Here is a 13866-nt window from a genome sequence, read left to right as displayed (position 1 = left end):
TAACACTAAAGTTAGTGTTACTAACTTTAACCCCTTCAGTGGTTCATTTAACAAAGGTGGCAAGAAAAGTGGTAAAATGGGGCAAAACCCTCTTCACAAATTTCTCACTTGGCAACATAACTTTTGGGCTCAGCTGTGGTCATTAAGTCGAGGACCACCTGTATCCTGTATTTGCCAGGCACAGCCCCAAGATGGCTTTGGGATTTTAAAAGAGTGAGGACTGAGCGGCTATAGAGCTGCAGTTTCATGTAGAAACATACATTTTTTTAAAAGGGTGAAGGACAGATAATTGGGTTAAGGGCAAAAATGAAAGCTAAGTTAGGGCTTTCTGTGAATAAGGGTGCCATTTTAATCCAAAACCAGGCTTGTGCTGACAGAGCACTGCACTATGGATTTTTATTTGTGATAATACAGGTGCTATTGCATAGCGACTACCCTGCGGAGTGGCCATTTGAGATTGGGATGGTGCCGAAAGAGGGATTTTACAAATTGGTCCTTGCACTTAAGGCAGTCTCAGTGTCCTTAGGGTCACATGATTAGGATGCTCACAACTGGCAGGCGTTTACAACCACTGCAGTGTCTCGTGGTCATGTGATCGCCATTGGCCCAGTTCATGGAAGGTTCCCAGCAAGCAGGATTAATGGAGACACCAGCAGCGGAATCATCATTTGCAGTCAGATGTCTCTGGAGAGTCTCAGTCCATCCAGGTCATGGTTGTCCCAAAGGTGATTTTTTTAAAAGAGACAACTGGACTTTCTGGTTTTGCTTTGAAGATGTTTCACTTCTCATCTAAGAAGTGTCTTCAGCTCCTGGATGAGAAGCGAAACGTCTTCAAAGCAAAACCAGAAAGTCCAGTTGCCTCTTGGAAAAAAAACACTTTTGGGATTGCAGTCACATGATGTCTCATTTAACAACCACATTGCTTAGTGGTGGAGTTGCCTGACCCATTTATCATTAAGTGTGGATTACCTGTATGTCTCCCTTCCTCCTCTTGGATCTAACTGTCCCTGTGTACATAGCAGATGCTGGTACACACTGAATGACTATGAAGATACAACAGTCAGTTTGCTTGGTTCAGCTGTTCAGTAAGATCAACGACAGAAGAAAAAATAAGTGAACAATTGTGACTTGGCCCAGTGCCCTGTTAAATATTTTAAGACAGGGATAAGCAGTGCGATGCCTTCCGGACAATTTTTCACTGTAATGTCTGCAGCCTCTTTACTGATTGAAAGTGACTTGAGTTAAAAGTTCAAAACAAGGCAGAGGATATGCATTAGAAAGAGCTCAGCCTTTTACCACAAATTTGTACCGCAGTCTTCCCCCACTCCCTCCAGTCCTTCATATATAATTATATCCTTAGGATCTCCTTTTGAATGAGCTGCTGGTTAACATTACGATGTGCGCCATTGACCTTTAGGCTGGCCACCATTGAACTTGGTGGCCAACCAAAAAGACAGAAGCCTGCTTTTTAGAAAATCATTTCAGGCAGACCCATTTGCTGTATATCCGATTGCCTCCTGGTGTATTACAGAGCTTTCTGGTAACTCGTCAGCAATAAAAATACTTCCTACCCTCTTCATAGATTTGCAGAATGTAAAAGGGGCTCAGAGGTCCAGGAGACAAGTATGTCTTTTGGGGAGCCCAGGAGAAAAGCTTGCCCTTTTGAGTGGTCCCTTATTGCATCCAGAATTGCGTGCTACAGTGGCAACAAGAAAACATTGCTTATGATGTCTGCTGAGTTGCTTTGACCAATGAAAGGGTATCACTGAGGCTATCTTGCACAAAGTCTTCCGCTAAGGCCAGAGGGTCAGTGGAAAGTATCCGTGGCTGAGAAGCAACCCAGAGATCAGGGAGTTTCAGTCATACTCATAGAAAGACTGTCCTTAGCATCAGCCTAAGGAGCCCATTCTGCACAGTTGAGCTATTCTGCACAGCTTTCAAAAATGTCTTTCACCGGGTGCTGTGCTGTACAATTCATTCGGATCAAGGAGACACAGCATTGGCATTGGGGAGTCTTAGTACCACAGCAAAACTGAACAAGAAAGATGGGTGAGGAGGTATAATTTTCAGTGTTGCAGATAGTATATCAAAGTGATAAATGAGAAAAGGCAACAGTCCAATACTTGCTCAGGGATGATGCATTGCTGAATTGTAGCAAGAGAGATTTATGAAGGGTCCTAAAATATTCAAAGGTAGATTGACCAGAAACCTGTGCAGTGCACGTTGAGTACCATAAAGGTAGTTTTCCATCTATCTCAGGAGGGGAAATCTGTGGCCTTCCAGATGTTCTTAAATTTTATCATGTTCATCACAGCAAATCACTGACCGTGTTTTGTTTTGGAGCTGATTAGAGTCAAATGACATCCATAGTTCCCCAGGCTATGTGCCCTTAATCTAGACCATTTCTCAGTAGTCCATAGAACTTGGAAGAGGTATGATACATAACAACTATAAACTGTTTCATTTTCCAAGAAGTACCCTCTAATTTGCAGTTCTGTGAGGCTGGGATTTTGACTTCAGAACTTCACTCTTGTTAATGAATTAGAAATCCCAGAATTCTTATGGGTTAACAAGCCCTAAGAGTTAATATGACCTCATCAACATTTTTAATGTCAAAGTTATGATATACTTAGCTTAGGGAATTTGTTTTCTTCATAGCTAATCTGTACATTAGCACATTCCAGAGGAAGGGAATTTTCCATGTCAATAAAAGTTGAGAAAAAGCACCGCCAAAGCACGGAAACCTTACCATGAGCTAGTAACTCCTGCTTTTGTGCTTGGTGTATCAACTAAGTGTAATGCCCTGCAGTTTAAACACAAAGAACACAATGCTAGACGTACAGCTACACAATATGAAACTGCCCATCGAGAGGACATTGGGTGAGGGGACGGGAAAGGCAGTGTAGCAAGGTCCTCCCTGGTTCAATTCTCAGTGCCCAGGAATAATCGCGCACGGGCCTGACAGCCTCACATGCCTTGTTAGTGTTATGGGGTCCAAAGAGTTCTGCCCATTGGTCTTGCCCCCTCCACGCCATTTACTCCCTTCTACACCCAGAGCGGCTCCTATCAGGTGGAAGAACCAAGGGTCAGGAGGTGAAGTAGGAGTTTTGCATGGAGTACAGCCTGTCGATAGGATTGCCCACTCGAGTTTGCAGGAGGTTGGCCTCAGCCGCAGACAGCAGGCAGTCACCCAAATGGCCAATCGTGTCGCTGTCCATGTCATGGAAAACACCTTCCGAATCTAAATGGAAAAGGAAAGGAGACATTGCTTGGGAAGATGAAGGTTCTCAAACTAGAGTAAATCAAAACCCTCTCTGGGAGAGAAACATGATGGGTCAGAAAATACAACCACGCCCAGATTCTTGTAGTTCTTCAGTTAGTATGGCATCATGGAGTCTTCTGGTCTGTAATTCTTTGCTCCAACTTAGTGATGGCTCAAGGAAAGGAAAGGAACCAGCTCCCCACTTTCATTAAGAAAGTTGGGTAGCTGCTACTATGGTATATCTCACTATTGTTGTAGCTCACACCATACAGGTGAACTAGTCAGAGCAAAAGATTGCCTAGGACAGCCATAGCCTCTTCCCTCTGCTCCCTTTCCTCTCGGTTTCAAGGCCAATGCAAAAAGCACCATTTTCAATGTCAGGTAAATGCATGCACACAATCACCTATGACATGCATTACAATTCACTGCACAATAGAGGTTCATAGATAGCCTTTGAAGGGAGAAAAAAATAGAAACACACAATGGGACTGATGGGGGAAAAATAGAAACAGACAATGGGGCTGATGGGGGAAAAATAGAAACAGACAATGGGGCTGATGGAGGGAAAAATAGAAATGGCAAGCGGGACTGATGGCTGCCTTTCTGTTGTGGGGAGACATATGCAACCACATTAAAACAGTGCTGGCAAGAAATAAAAGCATGTTACAGGTATATCGGAACAAGGTGATACAGTGGTTGCATATCTGAAAAGGAGTAACTGAAGGGACTTGAGGAAGATGAGCTCACCATATGGATGAAGATGATCTCCTGGCAACTGGGGTGGGGTGAGTCCTTGCCGGTACAAGTCTGTGCTGTAGCTGTTCTGATCCAAGGGAAGCAGCTGCTGCTGGGCAATCCTGGAGTAGGGTACCATGAGCCCATCTATTCCATGCACACTGGCACTATCTATTGAGCAATTGTCGAAGCAATAGGAAAGAAGGTGCAAAACATCACTAGGAGATGTGAACAACAATCACACTTTTTACAGAGAACAGTGAACAACAATCAAAGCTACTTTCTCCAAAATCTGATGAGATCTATTGGGTAGATGTGCAATGCTTGATGTGCCTTTCTTAAGCGAGCAAATGGAAGAAAAGAAATGGAGGAGACTATGGATGTAGCGTTATAATAACCAAAACGATGGCTCAATACTTCTTACCCAAGGTGCCTGGCTGTATTGAAAATAGACAGGAATTGCTTTTGTAGAGCTCTCTTGATAGCAGGAATTTTGTTTGTTCTTAAGTGTCTTTCTGGCTTTCATGTTTCAGATAAAAAATTGGCGTGAGTGAGTGGAAACTCCTAAGTGCTGAGAAACCAAATGTAGCTTTGGATAGGGCTTTGGTAAAAACTTATCTGTGTTTAATGTTGATGTACTCTAACTGTCATGGGGTTTCCCAGGGAATTATGGGGATGATAGGCTTCTCCCTAACAGAAGCATGCATACACACACACACACACACACACACACACACAAACACACACACCTATACAAACCCTATATGAGTATGTTTAATTTTCTCAGACAGACTGTATGAAATTAGGGGTGGGAGCAGTGGCATTTTTCTAAGTAGATTCTGGAAGCTGGGGTTTTGTACATGTGTATATTTAAATGCTAAGTGGGGCTGAAGCCCTAGAGATGCTAAAGGAAGCTTGGGATTCAATTTTTTTCACTACCAGTTCTGTGGGCATGGCTTGGTGGGCGTGTCAGGGGAAGGATACTGTAAAATCTCCAATCAGAGGTGATATTTGCCGGTTCTCTGAACTACTCAAAATTTCCACTAGCAGTTCTTCAGAACTGGTCAGAACCTGCTGAATACCACCTCTGCTTTGCAGGAATACTTGGGCTCTAGAACATCATATTCTAGATTAATGGGCTGATTGGGACCACCTCTCTTTGGGATTTCTCTCTTCACCAAATAATGTGATGAAATTTGCAGTTCAAAACCCCTTCTCGCCAGCTTACAAAACGTCTATTTTAGGAACAAATATTTTAGCCCTTCTAAATAGTCCATACAAGAAACATGACCAGGAGCCATCAGCACGGCCTTTACTGTAAGGTTACATTAAACAGAACCTTGCAAATAAAATTAATTAAAAATGCATATTTGAAACAGATGAATACAAAACTGAGATGGTCCCCGTTTCTGAAGGAAGGCATGAAAAGCCAACATGGACTGGAAGAAGACCAACCTATCTCTAGGAACTCTGCTATTCTTGAGATGTTCTTACCTTCACTGTCCTCATTGCTCTGCCTGCTGCTGCGTCCATTTCCCCTCCCCGTCCCTAGACGGGGATTTCCCAGCTGCTCTTGCTCCTGTTGCTGCTGCTGCTGTTGCTGCTGCTGCCGGCGGGCTATTTTTTTCATCTGCAAAGAGGTGTTTGGATGCATCTGGGTGGATGTACAACAAAGGGGGGAAGGAAGGACAGAATGTCCTCCAAAATTGGAAAAAAAAGGGGACTTTGGGAGACAAAGAGTGTCTAATGGGGTGTTGGGGAAAGAGGGGACTTTGACTTGCCCCTACTTTATAGATCCATTACCTCCCAGGACTTAGGATTTAGAATCAGATTGGAAAGGGATCTTGGAGAACTTTTAGCCCAGGAAAGGGATCCTCAGATGATCCAGGCTCAGTGTTACTTGAAAACCTTCAGGGATGAGACCCTGTCAGTCCAGGAGGTTGGCAGTTCCATCACTTAATAGCGCTCATTGTCAGGAAATCTTTTTTGATTACCATCACCAAAATACCATCACTCTTTCAAGGGCTATCTGATCAGCAAAAGAGTGCCCTTACATGCTGCTGTGCTTGTCACAACAATTCAAACTGCGGAAACTGGCAAGGGTTTTAGGGGTCTGTTGTTTTCGTTTTGTGAGATGCCATGAGTGCCTTTGCTGAAGAACAGCTAAAAATGCCTTCTATATTAATGGAAGTAAAAAAAAAGTCTTTACAACAGGAAATAAAATGTTATCCCTTAGTGATTCGTCCCCAGATGAAATTGCTGTTAAACAAATAGACTGTAGGGTTGTTTATAAAGTTGGTACCCACAACCATAAATTTTCATTTTGTACTTGGATAAACTAGGGCTCTCCAAATTCTCACCAACAATTATGTTTGTTTTGGAATTTGTGCTGTTGAAGATTTTCTAGATTTAGGAAACGAGTTAGTTCAAAGTTAAGCTAAGCAGAAATTTGTCTCCCCTTGTTTGGCTGGAGATAAACTGCCATTCAAATGCAAAACTCAGAAATGACCGCTCACCTTGGCTCTTTGGTTCTGGAACCAGACCTGCACTACACGGACAGTCAAACCAGTTTCAGCCGCTAATGTCTCCCTCACCTGCCCATAATGGAAACAGAAAAGGAGTTATTAAAAAGCTAAATTCATGTCACAATAAGGAATCCCCCTGCACAAAGGGTGACTTTGGGTGGGTTGTGCTCTGTGACCCCTCACTTACGGGGTGGCGCAGGGCTCAATTCACTCTCCTCTTTTGCTTACCACCTACATGAAATTGCTGGATGAGGTCATCCATTGTTTTAGAGCCATGAGATAGCCAATTATACATTTCAACCCTGAAATGACCAAGTGATGCTGTTTAAAGTCCTGAGCCAATGCCTGGAAGCTATGCAGACTTGGATGGGGAAGAACAGACTTGGGCTCAGTCCCAACAAGACAAACAAGGTTTGTTAGGCCCCCTCTGACTCCAGGGATCCCCCCATCTTCAGTCTTTAATGGGGTCACAATTCTCCATGCAAGACTGGTGCATACTCTGGCACCTGTCTTGAACTGCTGGTGACAGCTGTAGCCAAGAGGGCCTTTAAATAGATTCACCTTGTGTGCCAGTTACACCAATTCCCAGATTGGGTTGGGTGCTGATTATCACTAATAAAGCTCTGCATGGCATATGGTTTGGTTACTTGAAAGGACCACCTGCTTCTGTATGTTTTTACCTATCCAGCCAGATCAGCAAGAGTTGGTATGCTCCATGTCTTATTGATTAAGCAGTATCATCTCATGGGCTTTAGGAAGTGACCCTTTTGGTGATGGCTCTTATCCTGTGAAATGATATCTATCAGGGAGTCATGCTTCTTCTTTTCTTTCTTTCTTTCTTTCTTTCTTTCTTTCTTTCTTTCTTTCTTTCTTTCTTTCTTTCTTTCTTTCTTTCTTTGGTGCAAATTGCTTGGGACTTGGTTGTTACCCCAGGTCTTGCCCTAGAATGGGGGGAGGGGGTGTCAAGCCCCTTTTTGTAATCATTAGCTCTGCTCGGCTTTGGGGGATTTGGGATTCCTGGTTATCCGTCTCCTTTTCCTCTTGATAAATTTTGATCTCTTTAAATTTTTTATCTCTCAGCTGCCCAATCACATAGCCTCAACGTTGAAATAATAAATAAAATAAATGTGGCATCTTTCAATGTATTATCAGAGATCTAGCAAATATATGGGCACAGCAGGGTTTCTTCCAAGGGAAGAGAGACCCAGAGCTTAGGTGATATTTAAGATAGGAGCATCCAGCAGCTAAAATATTAGCATCCGAGTGTGATAAAGGAGACATTGGACTATCCCACACCATTACTGGAGGTGGAAGAAGTAAAACTCATCATCCCTTTTTGGCAGTTGGTCATTGGGTTAAGTAAAATAGATGCCTAAATTAAGTGGGGGAAAGGGAAACAGAATGTGGTGTCTGATTGGGGTTTGCAGGGGAGTTATGGGAAGATGGATGAAGTGGTAGATTGCTTGCATTCTAGTAAAGCAAGTAAAGGGTAAAGGTTGAACTGGACACTCTCTTAAAATAGGCAGGAACTGAAAGAATTTAGGAAAGGAGCAATAAGAAGGCAGGATTAAAAAAAGGGGGGGGGGGTTGAAAGGAGATAGCCAATATGTAGCAATAGAGTTATATACTGCTTCACAGTGCTTTACAGCCCTATCTAAGCAGTTTACAGAATCAGCCTATTGCCTCCAACAATCTGGATCCTCATTTTACTGATCTCAGAAGGCTGCGTCAACCTTGAGCTGGTCAGAATCGAACTGCTGGCAGCCGGCAGTCAGCAGAAGTAGCTTGCAGTATTGCATTCTATCTAACCAGTGTGCCACCATGGTTCTTGAAACAGAAAATAGACACTGTGGTGAATCTGAGGAGGTAAGCTTGATGTCCTCTTTCAGAAAGAAACATGTTATGGCGGAAAATCTTTTTTCTCTTGAGAATCACGTTCCCTCGGGTGTAACTGTTATGGATTGAATGGTTGGAGGGTGGGCTTGATTCACGAGTAGGTGAGATCAGAGACTAGGACAACTGTATCAGGGCCAGGCGATCACTGGATGGCAACAACATATTAATATTTTCTGCATATTTTTATGAACATTTAGTGAACATCTGCAGTTTGTGACTAAAGCCTAAAGTATGTGAGAATTACTCTCCCTGACATCTCTCCTTCTCCCAAGCAACAAGCTACAGAAAAGGTTCTGCTAGCTATTATTAAAAATGGTGGCTTCACATTAGAGTGTTTATTGGGACCACAGGTCACCCATCCCTCCACTCAACGTTGTGGTAGCATTGCTTTAAAAAAAAGAAAGGGAGAAACTCAACCTTCCGGCAGGGCTTTGAGGAGACTTCAAAGGAGGCCTTGAATGCCCGTCGCTGCTGCGTGGTGAGGATGGTGCGTGGGCGTTTGGAGCGCTTGTGATCTTTGCCTTCCTCTCCTCCTTTGCCATGTGGGTGGCTCCCATCCTCATCTTCACTCTTCACTATGAAAGAAAACATGGATTATGACAGATTTCCTGGCTGGTCACCAGCAAGAGAAATTTCCCTAGAAATATAAGACACCCAAGGATGGTTAGCCATCCTTTCATTTACCAAACCACCTACCCTTTCTGAATGGATGTTACCAAACAACGCCACTCGGAGCAGATTCTGTTAGGTACAGTATACAGCAGACCGGGGGGGGTCTTCAAACTTGACAGCTTCGAGACTTGTGGTCTTCAACTCCCAGAATTCCTCCCCCAGTCATGTTAGCTCAGGAATTCTGGGAGTTGAAGTCCACAAGTCTTAAACTTGCCAAGTTTGAAGACCCTTGAGATAGACTGTAACCCTAACCCTGGTCTTGCCACAAAATTGACAGTCTTGAATGTAAAAATTGAGAGAATGATCTTCCCTGATTGAAATATTAAAAATGTAAAAAGATGCCAGGGCCAAAAGATTCAATACCCGCACACCTGTAGCATCAGGACCTGGCATGGTTTGGCATGTGTCAAAACCAGGCCCCCCCAAAGAGGCTAAGGGTCAATTTTGGGATCTGCTGTTGCTTCTGCTTTTCCTCCTTCTTTCTGTCCTTGCTGGTACAGACATGTGAACAAGTGGCAAAAGTTATGAGAGTGGAATGAACCCTTAACTTACTTTGCTTTAATACTTATGCAAATTAGACCTAAAAAGACAAGGAGGAGATGGGCCTATTCCAGAAACTGATGCCAGAAACATAGAAAATGACTTGGCCAAACACTCCAAATTCCCCTTTCCCCCCCACCCCATTGTTAAAGGGATAAAGACAAAGCCAGGAAAGGAGTTAAATGTTCTTCACATGGCTTCCACTTCTCTTGCAACTTCTTCCACACCAGAAGAGAAGAACAGAAACTCCTCTTATATTGGAATGAAGATCTGTATGTTTGCTATTAACATGTATGCCTAAAGGATTTTTAACATACATGCTTCAGGTTGTCCAATTCCAGTTAGTTACTCAGTTTATAATTAGGTGTTGCTGTTGTTCTTTTTAGCAAGCCCTCACACATGGATTCCATATGTGCTCCTTCCCACCACCCCAAGACCATTATAGCCACTTTCTCTTCTCTTCTCTAATTGGGGATTTGGATTGCAAGGGAAGCAGAGCCAGTTCACTGATTCTAGGCATTTTCCCTAACCAAAAATGAGAAATTGCCTTGGGTCAATAATGGGTCCTCTGAAAAAATGTTAGGTTTTAGCAGGTGCCCAACCTCAACGACTCTGATGCTTGGCTCAGATCCAGATGTTCTAAAGCATGATGGTCGTTAGATACTTTGGCTCTTACCCTCCCCAGAATATAAATGATGGCAGTTATATCCAGGGCAACTGGAGAAAGGTGTATGGGAAAGGAGCTACAGTTCTTCTCATTGCTGTGTAGCGATTTTGACATGTGCAGCCTTTTGCACTTCTTATAGCCTTCCAGCATATCTCCTACTACTCTCTTTCCATCCCTGGGGAGTATAGGAGTTCTATCCAGCTATATTTTAATCTGCCCTTTTAGCATTAACTAGGGAGATAGAATTCAAGGAAAGAAAGTAGAATTCTTCAGTCTGGGCATAACACCAGAAAATTGGATACCATGAATTTTAACATTTTGCCTCTTTGGAAGTGGAAACTCATGACATCAAGGGGGACTTTCTCCTGCAACCTTGTGCATTCAGGATTGTGCAAGTTTGGAAATAAACCAGCTAACAGGATTGGATATTCATTTGTCCACAGAGGATTGTGTTTCAGTGGCCTCAGATGCCTGAGAGCTGGTTATGGGAGACAGTGTGATGAAAAGGGCCTCTCTGCCCATGTTGAGGCTCATTCTACTTAGCTGTGGCCACTCCTGTCTCACCTGACTCCGTGGGTGCAGGGCTGATGGCGCTTAGCATTTCTCTCTCCTTCTCATAGTCGCTGCGGCAGAGCAGCTGCCCTTCCTTCAGCACAAACTCATCTCCGCGCTGCAGCCTCCGCTCACACTCACAGCAGGAGAAACAGTGGACGTGGTAGACGTTCTCCAGCACCCGCATGATGAATTCAGAAGGAGCCACAGCTTTGAGGCAGCCGCTGCATTTGGTCTGGAAAAGCCTGACCGAAAGGAGGGGGGGGGGAGGAGAGAGAATTGGGGCAAAGTAATTAAGACGATAAGGCATGAAGCTGATGAAGAGGCCTAATTTGTTAACAGTGTATTGCGTTCCCTTCTGCAGACTTTTAGACTTCTCTTTTGCATGTTTATACTGTACATGAACTGCAGTAAAGTTAAAGATTGTTTTTTTCCCAACGTACACCAGCTTTCCCATCCGATTGCCAATAGGCCCTACTCCACAAGCAGACAACCCGCGGTCCCTAGGAAACACATGATCTCCCATTTGGTGGCACAATATTGAAATGTTGTGTCATGCAACCTCAGTGCAATTGCATGTTCTACTTGAACTGTGAGATTGAGAAGGAGTTTCTACTGTGCTCCACACGGCTCAGTTCAATTCATTCCACTATTCAGCTCTATTCGTTCGGCAAAACTTCTTCAACCTCAATTAGCTGAAAACATTCTGTAACATAAGGAGCACAAGGATCATTGTTAGTAGCTATGTAAGATATTGAGGCAGCTGATGCCCAAGAAAGGAGCCTTAATATCTCAGCCTGAAGTCAGTTAACGGGGCAAATTTAGAAGTGAGAACAATTTGAAGGAACCATCACCCCTCAATGTACTATAATTCCTTTGCTTTTAAAAATTGAACATATGTCCAGCTAGGTGGCAGCATCTAGTCTACTATGGCTGATCTTGAAAAGCATAGGAAGAGTGGACCAGGTTACTAGAGTTTGGATGAGAGACTACTAAGAAGCAAGAGGGCTGAAGGCTACAATGGGAAGATGAAGAAAGCAATAGCAATTACTTTCTACCCTATCATCCTGAAAGGTTCCTGGAACAGTTCCTTGCAATCACTTGGAGTTGAGGCTTACTGTAAAATTATTTAAAACTGGTTCCCTTCTTGTGCATCCAGAAGAGAATGCCACCTGAACATTTTACATTTGAGCTAGAAATGGCAGTAACAGCAACAATAAATGATGCCGAAACTTGAATAATCAAGACTTATTTTTACTAAACTAAAATGGGTTTAAAACCATTGTTGCAATTAAGTTGAAGAAACACTGCATTGTTATTCATCAGTTTTGTATCAGATGGGACAGCATACTTTTTTTTTTTGAGAAAAAGTAAAATGAAAACAAAGTTGAATAGAAAGAAGCATGGCACACCTCTTTGAAAAAAAATAAATAAATTAAAACAGAGATAACCCATAATTGATAAAATGTGCCTTTCAACATATTTTCCTGATTGTGTTTTTCCTGCAGATTTAAAGACTTTACATTTGCTTGTTTTCCTCCAGTTTTGGCATTGGAGAATTCCTGAAGAACCTGCCTGTTTCTTGAATTCCAAACGGTTTGTAAACCGTTTCTGTCCATAACTCCACCTGTCAGTTGGAGAGGCATTCCTTCCCTGACCTAAATAACAAACAGCGCTACCCTGGATCCATGACCCTAAAATTTTCTTTTTAATGTCTTCGCCTCCTGGCATAGCGAGGCATTTGAATAGAGAAATCAATAACTCCAGCCAAGACGTTTGCAGCAGATGGTTCTGATGAAGTAATTTGGAAGCTAAACAAACGCGAGTGGGGCGGCTCACCGAGCTGACAGCTTCTCTTTAGCCACTTGACAAGAGAAAGTAATAAAATGAGGATTAATTAGCCTGTTGTTTAAACATACAGGATCCTCCCAGCCAGCGGGGAAACTCATAAACCGGGATTGAGAACAAGGCGTGGGTTAATCCTGCTAGCAAACTCTTGCAGAGCGCGGAATGGGGAGGATTTACCAGGGAAGGCTCATCCCTGCCTAATGCTCTCCGCTTGGATTTACACTTCTGCTTGAATAGGTTGGGGCTGTTCCGACGGAGAGGGGCGGGGGGAGAGAGAGAGAGAGAGGAGACAAGTTGCCTGCTCGTTTTCTTTCTTGCATTTATTGCGGCTGAGAAAAGAGGAGGCACATAGGTGTGAGGCGGGCAGACAGGCAAACAGAAACAGCCAGAGCAAATTAAAAAGCCGTTTTGGAAAGAGAGCGTCGGCCAGGGTGATCGGGATTCAAATTCCCATACAGCCAGAAAACTCACTAGAGATGGCCCCAGACCATCTCTCCACCTCGCTGAGTTATTTTGGGAATGAAGCAGAGAGGGGAGAGAAAACCACACATCCTTCCCTGAACCATCTGGGGAGAAAAAGCAGAAGAGAAACATAATAAATGCATGTGCAAGAGGAGATAAAATAAACTTTTGGTGGAAAAGAGAAAGTGGGTGAATTTTCAGTCTTTGAAAGCGGAATGTTGATCTCCATATGTTATTTCAAAATCCGACTTCAGCACCCAGTTCTTCAGTGGAAATGCTGCAGTAACATTTTAATTAAAAAAAAAAATCTGCTCTTACTCTGTTACTTTATTTTATTTTGTTTTATATGTTTTACATAACATTTTAATACATGTTTAACTCAATATTTAATTGTTTCAATTTAATTATAAAATTTTATTTTTTTTACAACAACAGTGTATACAGATGTTCTAATCACAAATAAAACTGGGTATAAACTGGACAGTATGCTCTTAGAACTAAGTCAAATTTGTTCCCCAGAATGTCACTCCTATTATATGTCAGTTGTCAGAGGCTGGCAAATTAATATTTTTGCAAGCAGTCAGAGATGGCAGATAAATGCTATCTGCTATTATACATTGGCCCTGGTGAATTCCTGAAGGTCATATGTACAGTTTCAGAGTAGAAAAGTTGATTTAGACCATGAATGTGATTTAAAAACATGCAAA

The 13866-nt window shown here is 42.9% G+C and overlaps 1 pseudogene across 1 annotated transcript in view; it reads right to left on the bottom strand.

Annotated features, from left to right (window-relative positions):
* Nucleotides 1–1539: 1539 nt before the first annotated feature.
* Nucleotides 1540–13866, bottom strand: part of LOC113444861 (LIM/homeobox protein LMX-1.2-like) — an 85897-nt pseudogene continuing 73570 nt past the window's right edge. Inside the window, exons 3-9 of the transcript XR_015741542.1 lie at nt 10862–11094; nt 8836–8993; nt 6514–6591; nt 5575–5627; nt 4396–4430; nt 4010–4144; nt 1540–3241 (exon numbers count right to left, since the gene is read on the bottom strand). The product of XR_015741542.1 is annotated as an LIM/homeobox protein LMX-1.2-like (transcript). The remainder of the gene's footprint in view (nt 3242–4009; nt 4145–4395; nt 4431–5574; nt 5628–6513; nt 6592–8835; nt 8994–10861; nt 11095–13866) is intronic.

The sequence above is a fragment of the Pseudonaja textilis genome, chromosome 2 (genome assembly GCF_049901715.1).
Source record: "Pseudonaja textilis isolate UNSWEBS1 chromosome 2, rPseTex1.2, whole genome shotgun sequence".
In the NCBI taxonomy this organism is placed as follows: domain Eukaryota; kingdom Metazoa; phylum Chordata; class Lepidosauria; order Squamata; family Elapidae; genus Pseudonaja; species Pseudonaja textilis.
The sequence above is the reverse complement of the archived record's forward strand: the minus strand, read 5'-3'. Positions and strand labels throughout refer to the sequence as shown.